The following is a 13,006-nucleotide window of genomic DNA, read 5'->3' on the forward strand; positions in this document are numbered from 1 at the left end:
TTTTCAATGTAGTCAATATTAAAAACTTTTTTCCTCCCTCAAAACAATAATATTGTTAATGGCAATAGCAAACCATGGAATCTAGGTACTCTTCTTAAACCTTTCAAAATCACTGACCAAGTACAATATTTTTTACACTTATCACATAGATAGAGAAAACAAAACCACTGCTTACCCTTCAAAATTAGACACTGAGGTTTATTTTACAATATGGGTTTCAAAAATGATTAGGCACCGGGGCCGGCCCGGTGGCGCAAGCGGTTAAGTGCGCGCGCTCCGCTGCGGCGGCCCGGGGTTCGCTGGTTCGGATCCCGGGCGCGCACCGACGCACTGCTTGGTAAGCCATGCTGTGGCGGCGTCCCATATAAAGTGGAGGAAGATGGGCACAGATGTTAGCCCAGGGCCGTCTTCCTCAGCAAAAAAAAAAAAAAAAGAGGAGGATTGGCGGATGTTAGCTCAGGGCTGATCTCCTCACAAAAAAAAAAAAAAAAAAAAAAAAAAAAAAAAAAAAAAAAATGATTAGGCACCTATAGAAGGGAAATCAACCGTGTTTGCGTTTAATGAACAATGGACGCTCCTATATGTCAGACTTGATGTACTATCTAATGGTTAAGTTGGTATCTTTTATAATTCACTTGAAGATGTTGCCAATAAGCATAGCAAGATCAAAGTTTATCTTTATAAACCATTTCTTCTCACCTTGTTCATTATAGTAAGCATTGGGACAGTGATCCTCCCACTGTCCTCAAGTTATAACACTAGAATCTCTTTAATTACTTTAGATAATCATCAAGTTCTGCTAAGTTTACATTTCATTGGCTTTTCTCTTCAATTCCTACAACAACAATCCCTATCCAGAGACCAGCCACCACCATTATATAAAATTCTTGCCTCCTTTAGGTCATCTTAAACCCAGCAATAAACCATTATCTGTAAACATTACTTTCTCTTTGTAACTTTCCACTGGCAAGGAACTGCTCCTAAAATAAAATTTGAAGCAGAATTATGGGTATCCAATCCAGCAGCCCCCTGCCATTTCATCTGGCCTTACTGCTGCCAGAAATGACTTACCAACTCCCTGGACATCTCAAGTTGCACGTGGGCCGCGTGCACCCACCAGAAACCCCTCATCGCGGTTGCAGATCCTTCTTCCACTTGAAAACTAACCTCATCTTCAATACATTCACTGGACTCTCCCAGACCAATTTTCATTCTTCTGAGCCCTCTAAAACATATTCAGACTTCTGAACACTTATATGGTTGGACAAACTACAACTTGCCAAAAGACAGTGTACAAATCAGATAGAGGTAAAACTGCCTCTATAGGTTTGGCTATGAAAGGAAATCACTTTATATTTCATTAAGAAAAAGAGATGCCATATTCTGTTAGTTTCTTAAAAAAGATTTGGGCTCCGAAGAGGAATGGTTTGGTTCCCAAAATCAAGTAATGTGGACATGTTGAGCAATGCTTGGCATATAAAGATGCTTAACAAATTTTTGTAGAATGAATGAAAGAAAGAAATATACATGTTGGACATATAGGCCAATGGAATAGAGTTGAGAGTCCAGAAGTAAACCCTTACATTTATAGTTACTTGATTTTCAACAAGGGTGCCAAGACAATTCAAGGAAGAAACAACTGTTTTTTCAACAAATGGTGCTGGGACAACTGGATATCCACATGCAAAAGAATGGAGTTAGAACACTTCCTTACACCATATACAAAAATTAACTAAAATGGATCAAAGATCTAAATGTAAGAGTTAAAACTATAAAACTCTTGGAAGAAAACATAAATGTAAATCTTTGTTCCCTTGGATTAGGCAATGGTTTATTAGATATGACACTAAAAGCATAAGAAAAAAATGAATTGGACTTCATCAAAATTAAAAACTTGTGTGCTTCAAAAGACACCATCAATAAAGTGAAAAGACAACCCACAGATAGGAGAAAATATCTGCAAATCATATACAATAAAGGACTTATATCCAAAAATATAAAAAATTCTTGTAATTCAACAATAAAAAGACAACAATGAAAACCAGGCAAAGGATTTGAATAGACATTTCTCCAAAGAAGATATGCAAATGGCCAATAAGCACATGAAAAGATGCTCAACATCATTAGTCATCAGGGAAATAGAAATCAAAACCATGAGATGTACTTCCCATGCACTAGGATGGCTATAATCAAAAAGACAGATAGGGGCTAGCCTGGTGGCATAGTGGTTAAGTTCGTGTGCTCCGCTTCAGCAGCCCGGGGTTCGCAGGTTTGGATCCCGGCACAGACCTATGCACCACTCATCAAGCCATGTGTGGCAGGCATCCCACATATAAAGTAGAGAAAGATGGGCACGGATGTTAGCCCAGGGCCCATCTTTTTCAGCAAAAAGAGGATTGGCAACAGATGTTAGCTCAGGGCTAATCTTCCTCACACAAAAAAAAGAAAAGAAAAGAGAAGAAATGAAGTCCTGAAACACACTACAATGTTGATGAACCTTGAAAACATTATGCTGAGTGAAGAAGCCAGTGACAAAAGACCACATGTTACATGATTCAATTTATATGAAAAGTCCAAAATAAGCAAATTATAGGGACAGAAAGTAGATTACTGGTTACCTGGGGCTAGGTTAGCAGGGAAACTGGGAGTGACTACAAATGGGTATGAGGTTTCTTTTTGGGGTGATGAAATGTTCTAAAGTTGATGAAAAGTGATGAAAAGTTCTAAAGTGGTGATAGTTGCACAACTCTGGAAATACTGAACTGTACACTCTCAATGGGTGAATTGTATGGTATGTGAGTTATACGTGAATAACGCTTTTATAAAAATAAATAAATGTATGAACGAAGTACAAAGCAGGTGATATAATAAAGAAGCTAATTAGTCAGTCAAACATTAAGTGAATATACTTAGCCAGATCACACTTCAAATAAGAAAAACTAAAAAAGACTGATAGTCAAAAGCTTTCCTAAATGAGTTGTTAAGCATTTGCTGCTTAAGGAAAGTCCACCCCTATTTCCAGCTTCTTTTTTTATAACTCAAAGATCTGCTCATCACATAAAACCATGACTTTTCCCTTTCATTTCTGTTCTTTCTTCTTTTGCCATTGGAACAACGGGCTAGATGCTAACGGTTTGAGCACTGCTCCAGGGTTGCTGCTCTACTTCAGTGGGATCAAGAAGTCCAGGATCTGGACCTCAGACTTCCAGATTGAAAACCTAATTGTGTAACATTCACGAGCAAGAATCATGCTCTTGGGAGATTGACTCATACTAATCAAATCCATAGGAGACTAGTTAGTAAACCAAAATGTCAATTTATTCACTTATAATAGAGGCACAGCCTTCGTAATAACTGAATGATTGGGATCTTAGACCTTCATCTAGGGATACTTTTTTCTGCTGTGAAAATCAAAATGCTTATTAACTGTGACTTTAAACAGAGGGATTTAGGAGGTCTGAGGGATAAATATTGCAATTCAGCTGAACACAGGTTTTTTAATCATCCTTTCTCTACTATAAAGCTCCCTTTTCTAGGGATTATGAAGATTTATATAATTCTTCCTTTCAAAATTGCTAAACAAAGATTATCAGATTGTTCTTCTTAAAAATAAGTTTTAGTAATCAAAAACAAAGATTTACTCTTTGGGGCTATTTCCCATCAGTCTTTTCTTCTAAGTATATTTTTGAATACAGTTCAACTTCTATTGTTTATATTCTTTGCAGTTTGCTTTCCTCGTTTAACATTTTAAGAAATTCTCTATCTTACAACATATTCCTCAAAATATTTTAACTTGAGTCAGAATATTCCTTTGAGTGGAATATATTTGTTTATCTATTCTCCTTCTGTGAGACATTTACATTGCTCCAATTTCTTGATATGGTAAATGAAGTAATGAAGTATTGCAAATAACACTTAAAAATTTGTGAAGCTTAGATCTTTTTTTTTTTTAAAGGATTATTTCCTTGGGACAGTTCCCAGAAGGAGAACTACTAGGTCAAATGGTATGAATGCCTTTAAAGCTCTTGAAACATATTGTCAAATTGCTTTCCAAAAAGTTTGTATCAATATACACTCCCACCAGCAGTCTACAAAGGAGCCTGCCTCAGCATACCCTGACAGTAAATTCATATCTTAGTACTTTAGGGAATAAAAAGCTGATCAATGCTTTCTAATTTGATGCCGATGCAGAGATGTTTCTGGCTTCGCCTGCAGGTGCTCCTGCATTCCCCGTACAGGGAACCTGCTTAGCTAGGCACCCGAATCTTCCCCAAATGATGTCATTCCTACTAAGTCTCAGTTGCTACGGCATATGAACCCACCTCAACAGTTAACCCAGCAAACAGCAGTTCAGGCCCTAGCCTGACGGCCCAATCTCAAAAGCCTGCTCTCCTGGATGAGTCAAAAGGCCAGGAGGAAGAAGGGACCCTTATATAAAGAAGACTATCTGAAGGCCGGGAGCTTCAAGTTTATCCTGGGAATCCAACCAGACAAACAATACAAGGCCACATAGATGGACCATATTATCTTAGCTCTGAACAGAACTGATATCACTGAGTTGGGTTTATTGTTATTATTAGGTGGATTTCATAAGAAATTGTTAAAAGATTATTACTTTATTTGCCGAAGGAATGGTATGCAGTATCAATATATCCACCCTATCACTCAATGCTCCTTATATAAAGGCCCAGGTGGGAAATTTGTTTTAGAACTTAATGTTAAGAAATATTTGCTCCTCTCCAATGATAGGAATTATATAACTCAGTTGCCCTTTTCACCCTGGTATCAGAAAGTTTCAAGCCAAAAATGAATGGTACCACATTATTATATTTTGTGTATGTTACCACAAATCATGGTGGAATGAGAAGTATAGACAGATAAGACAAACAAGATCCTCTATCTTTTCTAGACTTCTTGCAGTCAATCCCTCCGTGTTCGCATTTATTATGCCATTACCCCTTATTTGATCACAACAACATAGCAGGTTAAAACTACCCGAACTGCAGACTTTTTGTTGTTGTTGATTACTTAAATCAGTTGTTTTCGGATGATGAAGAAAGATTCTGCAATCTTATCAGTAAACTATCACTAGGTCAAAATTCATTCAAAAAAGATTTACTAGGCATCTATTATTTAATTTAATTCAACAAATATTTTTGGAGTACCTACTCTGTGCCAGTTTCTGTTCTCCATGCTGGGGCTACAACAGTGAAGGAGACAATGGCCCTGCCTCACGAACTTATACTCTCAAGCTGTAACTGATTTGCTTTGGAATAGCTCTTATTTTTAGAACTTTTTCCTAAAGATGACGTGAAATCTACTAAATATTTGAAATCAGGAGAATAGCGTGACTGCTTCTTGGTTTCAGAAAGATATCTCTGCCAGCAATGCAAATCTTTGGCAAGGCAAGGTTATAACTTGAGAAATAATTATGGGAATTTATGTTGAAAGGGCAATGAACTTTTGAAGCAAAACACTGGCAGATAAAAGAAACAGATATTTATGTGTGTGTTAAGCAAAAGCTGTATAAAGGGGATCTGGCAATTGGTTTCTTGTTTCCCCAGGACCAGGGTGCTCTGAGGACTCCCCAAACGGCCGAGCCCTGCAAAGCTGGGCAGCACTGGAAATCCTCCCTGCCTGGTGCAGCTCTCAGATGGGCCAGGTTAGTGGCGCTGGGAGATTAGATACATATGAACAAGACCAGGTTGAAAGGTATAGGAAAGGCAACGCAGATTGGGAGCAGAGTAGGACGGCGTTCAGATGGAGCCCACAACCAGGGAAGGAGCCAACCACTGAGATATACATGGGTAATGGAGACCAGAAAAGCAAGGCAGGAGACACAAAGTTGGTGCCAGAAATTTAACTAAATGATGGCAAGTGAAATCAGAATCTCCCTACCCAAATTCCAAATCCACTGAACTAAAAGTGGTAACATTAAATAACAAAAATCACCACTAGCAACCAAAAAGGAATGGAGTACAACTTTATGTCATATATTTTTAAAAGTGCTGGCCAAAAAAGGAAAGATGATCACACACCTCCTACTCTGCTCCCAGCCCCTAAAGAGATATTGGTGAATCAACGAAATCCTGAGAATTTTCACTAATAGGTCCAAATTTGGAGAGAAACACAAATTTCTGGCTGGAATGTGACAGACATGGAGGCTAGAAAGTGATGGTGAAGTGACTAAGTCTTTCGGGCCCCACCCTGCGTTGAAGGACTGGAACAAAGTTCCTTACAGGAATGGGATATACTTTCCACAGGGTTGAGGAATCCCAGGACGGAGTAATTAAATCTCAGAAGAGAAGGAAGAGCTCACATGTTTTTAAATAAGTAATTCATTCACATTGTTCAAAATTTAAAAAGTATAAAAAGCTATACAGAGAAGTAAAGTCTCCCTGCTAGTCTCATCCTACCACCACCCAGGTGCCTTTCCCACAGGCACCAATTATTAATTCCTTGTCTATCATTCCAGAGAGATATTTTAGGTATATAACAGCAAATATTGAAGTGAATGTATAAAGATATATTTATACACATTCTTTTTTCCAATTTTTTACATAATGGCAGCATTTTATATATATTGGTCTATACTCTGCTTTTCTTCCCTTAAAAAAATATCCTGAAGATTTTTCTATACCAATACATACATACACTGTTTTAATTACTGAGGCTTTATGTTTTAATATCTATGCACTCTCCTAAGCCCCACCCCCATGCCCTCACATGTAGAAAAATACATAAACCAAGAAAACTCCAATCCTTAAACTGTAAACTCAGAGGGGAAACTGTAGCTCAGAGGGGAAAGCAACTGGATGTTAAATATTGCGGAAATGCAGTCATGGAGAATTCAGTAACATCTATATCAGAGTAAATAAAAGGGCTGGACAGGGCTGCTCACACTTTACCAAGATGAAAAGCATGGCAACCATATGAACATAATGCAAGGAAAAAGAAATAAAAATAAAAGCATGTATTGCATCTAGGAGGAAAGTAAAAGATTAAAGCAACTAGAAGTAAGATAATAATTATGGAAAACAAAGACAATCCAACACAAGGATAATTGTTATTCCCAAAGTAGAGAACCTAATATATGGAAGAGAAAATGTATTCAAAGGCACAATCCAAGAAATGAAAGAACTGAACTTGCACTGAAAGAATATACTGTGTTCCAGAAAACAACAACAACTGATAGTGAATGAGTAAAACCAAGAAATTTCTTGGTAAAAAACAGTACTTCAGGGATCCAGACAAAAAAAGCAAGTTACCTACAAAGTGGTAAGAAAACCAGCCTGGCTTCAGACTTCTCCATAGCCAACATCCAATGTGAGAAGACAGTGAAGTAACACTACAAAAGTCTGAGGGAAAGAAAGCGTCCCATATAAAGTAGAGGAAGGTGGGCATGGATGTTGGCCCAGGGCCAGTCTTTCTTAGCAAAAAAGAGGAGGAATGGCAACAGATGTTAGCTCAGGGCTGATCTTCCTCACACACACACACACAAAAAAAAAAACAAAAAAAGCAAGTATGTTCAAGAATGTTATATCCAGCCAAGATGTTATCCTCGTGTAATGGCAAAAGGCAAACATCACTCAAAATGAAAGAACCTGTCACATAACGCCTGTGCGACTGGCCTTCTTGAGAAACACATACTGTCAGAAATTCAGCCAAACAAGAGACAAATCAAATAAATAATTCAGGAATGGAGAAGTCATGGTAACAGGGCCCATAGTAGGCAATGAATCCACTCAAATATAATGCTAAGACCTAACAATTATGGTAATTATGGTCATAGAACATAGTGTAAATGCTTATAACCCACAGTAATAAATTAGTAACATAATTTTAAAATTGGAGTCAGGGAAGAAGAGATGGAAGCAGGAGTGACAATACTAATTTCTTTAATAGAATTAAGAGATATTGCCTAAAACTGAAATATAGCTAAATGTAATTCTAATCTAAATTTTTCATAATCTTTTTGTTAAACTTTAAGGAATCTTTTGGTAAATAATCTCTCTCTCAGGTGAAAAAGTTTTTGATAAACTCAATGATTTAATGAAAAACAGCATGTACAGTATGAGATATATATCTTGATTCTTCCATCCATCTACCTTTTCTTCCTTATATTGACATATATGTGAAAGGAATGCTCTCTGAAATGCTGTTTATCTAGTAGCGAAGATTAGATCTATTGGTAGAATTTGGAGTCATTTTTAAACTTCACTCCTTGTACTTTTCCACATTTCTTGAATTCCTTATAAGAAATATGAATTAAAATTTCAAAATTAATAAAATCAGGGGCCGGCCCGGTGATGCAGTGGTTAAGTGCGCGCACCTCGCTTCAGCGGCCTGGATTCCGCAGGTTCAGATCCCGGGCGTGCACCGACACACCGCTTGTCAAGCCATGCTGTGGCGGCGTCCCATATAAAGTAGAGGAACGTGGGCATGGATGTTAGCCCAGGGCCAATCTTCCTCAGCAAAAAGAGGAGGATTGGCATCAGATGTTAGCTCAGGGCTAGTCTTCCTCACACACACACACAAAAAATTAATAAAATCATTATTCTTAACAAGAAATTAAAGATTTGGCAGCAGCAAAAAGATAATTCTAAAATTGAACTAATTCCAATTTTAAACAGCAATTTTCTTAAATATTTTCTCTTAAGGAGTACAAGCTGATCTCAGGGAAAGAGAAAATATTTCTGGCCAACATGAAGAGAAGGGTGGGAGTGTGGGACTCAAGGAAGAGATGACTGGCTTTTTTTTTTTTTTTTTTAAAGAAGGACTGACAGAAGGGCAATTCTCCTTTCTTTTCCAGAACATAGAAAACTGGCCATGCCTCCTGGGGTTGTAGGACCTGACCCCCCCCAGAAAGCAATTTGCAATATATTTTACATAACTACACTTACTTTATTGAGCTCTGACAAAAGAAATTTGTGTCTTACACTGAAATCAATAGCAAAGTTATGGTATTTATAAGATAAGCTCTGGATTTATTTGAAGTTGGCATTTCTAAAAGATGTACTCAAGTGTAAAAGGGCGTTACATTTTCTTTGTGCTAAAAGGATAGTGTTAAGTGCATTCATGCTTACTAAATTGAAATGGATATAAAGGGAGAAACAAAAGAAATCAAGTACAATGTTACTTCGTGTGTCTAGCACTGGGAAGAAATCTGAAGTTAGAACTAAATCTTCTTCCTTTATGTGACAAAACTTTAAATACAGAAGTGCTCCTCAAACAGGGGCGTGCATACCCCAAAGATGTGCATCAGGGTCCAATCCAGAGACATCCTACTAGCAGTCAGTTTACTCAAACTCAACTGTATGAACTCCACTAAAAGAAAATAAGATAGAAAAGTAACAGTGTGGGCAATTCCACCCAGCATTTCACAGTGTAAATGTGTGCACCAGAGTGAGCGGTGTCTTAAGTCTCCAGGCCATTCACCATGCTGACTGTGATTTTACTGTACAAAGATAATATAATATTCATCCAACACAAGCCCTAAATGGGAGCCAACTATTTCATCTGACATTCAAATAAAGAAGAATAAATACTTTCAACACTGAAGGAAAACGAGGCTGTGCTGGACTTACTGAGAGGTGATATCAAGTTGTATTGTGTTGTATGAACAATTTAAGGTCTTTTTCATTGGAATCTTATCCCTACGTAAGCAATTCTGCTTTAGGAGATAAAGCCACAGGACATATACACAGTGCATTTTCATGGTTCAGTGATTTTCCCTGAAGTTTTGGGGGGCAATTCATTTTTACATTAAAACATAAAAAAGGGGACTTCAGAAGTTTCACATTATGGCAGACACTCTTGCCTTTATTCTCAAACCCCTGGGGTGGAACTATACTCCTCACAGATATTAGGACAACTTGAGACAAGCTGGAAAAGCACTACTCTACATAATAAAAATATAAGGTAGGAAGTTGGGCTCAGGGAAAATAAGGGAAGAAAAAATATCTTGAAACCATGGGAGAAATTAATACCTAAATCGACGTGGAAAAGGCCTGTGCACTTGTTTGGGGAGGCCCACAAACTCGGCTCTGAGCTCCTTTACGACCAATAGAACAACAGAAAACAATCCAGTCGAATAACTCAGTGCATGTGAAAGAAATAGGACCAGGTGCTTGGTTTTTTGAGCCACATCCCTATATATTAAATGGCTTTGACTACAGTGGTAGTTTCTAGTTTACTGAACGTCCTTTATACAGGTTTTGTTTTTTACTGTTTCCTCTGTTTCAGAGGGCCAAAGTGTCTGCCACTAGCAGCCTACTCTTCCACTCAACTGAGGGTCTTACCTGTAAAAAGTACAATGAGCGGTTTCAAGAGAGGGCCCAGAGGCTTCTGAAGGGAATGAACCTTTTGAGGGCTTTATCAAATATCCAGAGGCTTTTCATTCACTTGTTTACTTTCAGGGTCTCCACTCTTTAAGAATAAAGTTACTGAAAGTCTCATCTCTGAATGAGAGCAAAATACAGACATGAAAAAAATGACACATATTTCTAACCTTTCTAAAGATAACAGAAAAGGGTGTCACATTTTGAAAAAGATGAAAACATAAAAATATTATAAGTCCTTTCCTAAGAGGATACAATGAGTCAATTATAAGTCATGGAAACTCAAACTTGTGTATTATAGTTAGCGTTCCAATAGCAAATCGCCATCCAATTATTCTTATTGTTCATAGAACTCCAGGTGTTTTAGACCAGACTGCTAACTGCAGCCTTGAAATATGGATGGTTCATATATATTTCACCAGCAAGACTACATCATAAGCTTTTCTTAAAAAAAAAAAAAAAGATTTAGTAAAACTGTCAGGGCCAATTAAAATTGATAGTTGAACTCACATTTATAGTCACTTTTTGCTAACTTATGCTAACAACCAATAAGTACCTTGGATACTGGACAAAAAAACCATTTTATTAGTATCCCTACTTTAAAACTTTATCAAATTTTGTCTCAATATACTTCTGAAAATTCTTTCATGTAAAGCTTTTTCAAAAGGCTAAACCCAACCCAATGGTCACTTACTTGAAACAACACAAGATCTAATGACAAGGCTGAGAGAGTAGAATCATTCCCTTATGACTTGAAAAAGCCAACAATCACAGGATTTTACTTCAGCAAACTACGATGTACACTTCCACCAAACCATGTTCTTTCTCAGAATCCTACCAAACCACATGCGGAGGGAAGGAAGACTGAAGAAGATGAAGTTTAACTTTACTAGACGGTTGTGAAAGAAGGCTCCCATGGGAAAGATTCTCTTATTTAAAAGAGCAAGAAACCACAAGGGTTATTTAAATATGGTGATCTTTAGCTAAGAAAATCTTGGCTGTCAGAGCTGGAAAGGATCTAAGAGATCAAGTTCAACTCAACACTTGATAGATGAGGAAAGTGAGGTTCAGAGAGGTAACGCTTATGAAGATAGCTGGATATAACAAATTAATATTTATGTTTAAAATTTGGTGGTTACTTCAAAGAAGGTTAATTATTGGTCAATATATAAATAGAATGGAATTAAAATATTTGCAACCAATATGACAAAAGGCTAACTTCAAAGTACAGTCACGTGTCACTTAACGACGGGGATACGTTCTGAGAAATGCGTCAGGCGATTTCATCGTTGTGCGAATATCATAGAGTGTACTTACACAAACCTAGATGGTTTAGCCTGCTACACACCTAGGCTAAATGGAACTAATCTTATGGGACCACCATCGTATACGCGGTCAGTCATTCTCTGATTTTTGTTGTTTGGGGGAAGGGTGTGTGTGTGTGTGTGTGTGTGTGTATCAGTATCAGTGCCTGCTCTTTGTTGTTTGGGGGAAGGGTGTGTGCGTGTGTGTGTGTGTGTGTGTGTGTGTGTGTGTATCAGTATCAGTGCCTCCTCTTTGTTGTTTGGGGGAAGGGTGTGTGTGTGTCTGTGTGTGTGTGTCTGTGTGTGTGTGTGTGTATCAGTATCAGTGCCTGCCTAAGCTAGGAAAATTACATCTCTGGTTCTGTATGAGAAGTATATAAAGCAAAATGAAATACTAGCCCTCATTTGTTTTAGATTACAGACTAATGCTAATTGTTCTGAGCACTGGATTTTTTCCTTAAACTTGACACCGTTTTTTCCTTTCGGATTTAATGAAGTATTGCTAGCTGAAGCCAGTTTAACATGGTAAGAGAGATATCAGACTGATGAGAAGTGTTGCTGCCTGATTTAAAACCAAACCCTGAAACTTTTTAAAGAACAATAAAAAATATTTTACATGGGGAAAAAAAAAAACCCACAAACTTTCCTTGGTCTTCTTTAGAGGATTCTGGGAAACCAACACATTATTCTGAAAACTGGTAAATAAAGGGAAAGAATCAAGCTAAAAAAAAAAGTATACATATATTGTTATACTGTTATGTCACAAGAAACCAGGGAGAGCAGTTACCTCTAGGAAAAGGGGCAGAGAACAGAGAGCTGGAGAACCAGGGTAGGACAGGGCCTAACTTTTCATTGCGTACCCTTTATATCTTTTGAATTTTGTACCACGTGAATGAATTACCTATTCGAAAAATAAACTCATCAAGTATCACTATAGAAATTATGTAACAAAATGGAAAATGATTATATTAAAGAAAAAAAAAACTCAGAAAGCAAATGATAGCCACTCTGATTATAACAATATAAAAACTGCATATACCTACAGTAGTTCCCCCTTATCCACAGTTTCACTTTCTATGGTTCCAGTTATCCGAGCTGAATCACAGTCTAAAAATATTAAATGGTTGGGGCTGGCCCCATGGCCTAAGTTTGGTGTGCTCTGCTTTGGTGGCCGGGGTTCAGTTCCACGGATCTACACTACTTGTCGGCAGTCATGCTGTGGCGGCGACCCACATACAAAATAGAGGAAGATTGGCACGGATGTTAGCTCACAGCTAATCTTCCTCAGCAAAAAGAGGAAGACTGGCAACAGATGTTAGCTCAGGGCGAATCTTCCTCAGGGAAAAAAAAAAAGTTAAATGG

General features: G+C 37.7%; 1 protein-coding gene across 1 annotated transcript in view; it reads right to left on the reverse strand.

The window, feature by feature from the left end:
- HACD2 (3-hydroxyacyl-CoA dehydratase 2) overlaps positions 1 to 13,006 on the reverse strand; it is a 94,331-nt gene that overhangs the window by 34,088 nt on the left and 47,237 nt on the right. The window lies entirely within an intron of this gene.

This window comes from Diceros bicornis, chromosome 15 (genome assembly GCF_020826845.1).
Source record: "Diceros bicornis minor isolate mBicDic1 chromosome 15, mDicBic1.mat.cur, whole genome shotgun sequence".
Lineage (NCBI taxonomy): Eukaryota > Metazoa > Chordata > Mammalia > Perissodactyla > Rhinocerotidae > Diceros > Diceros bicornis.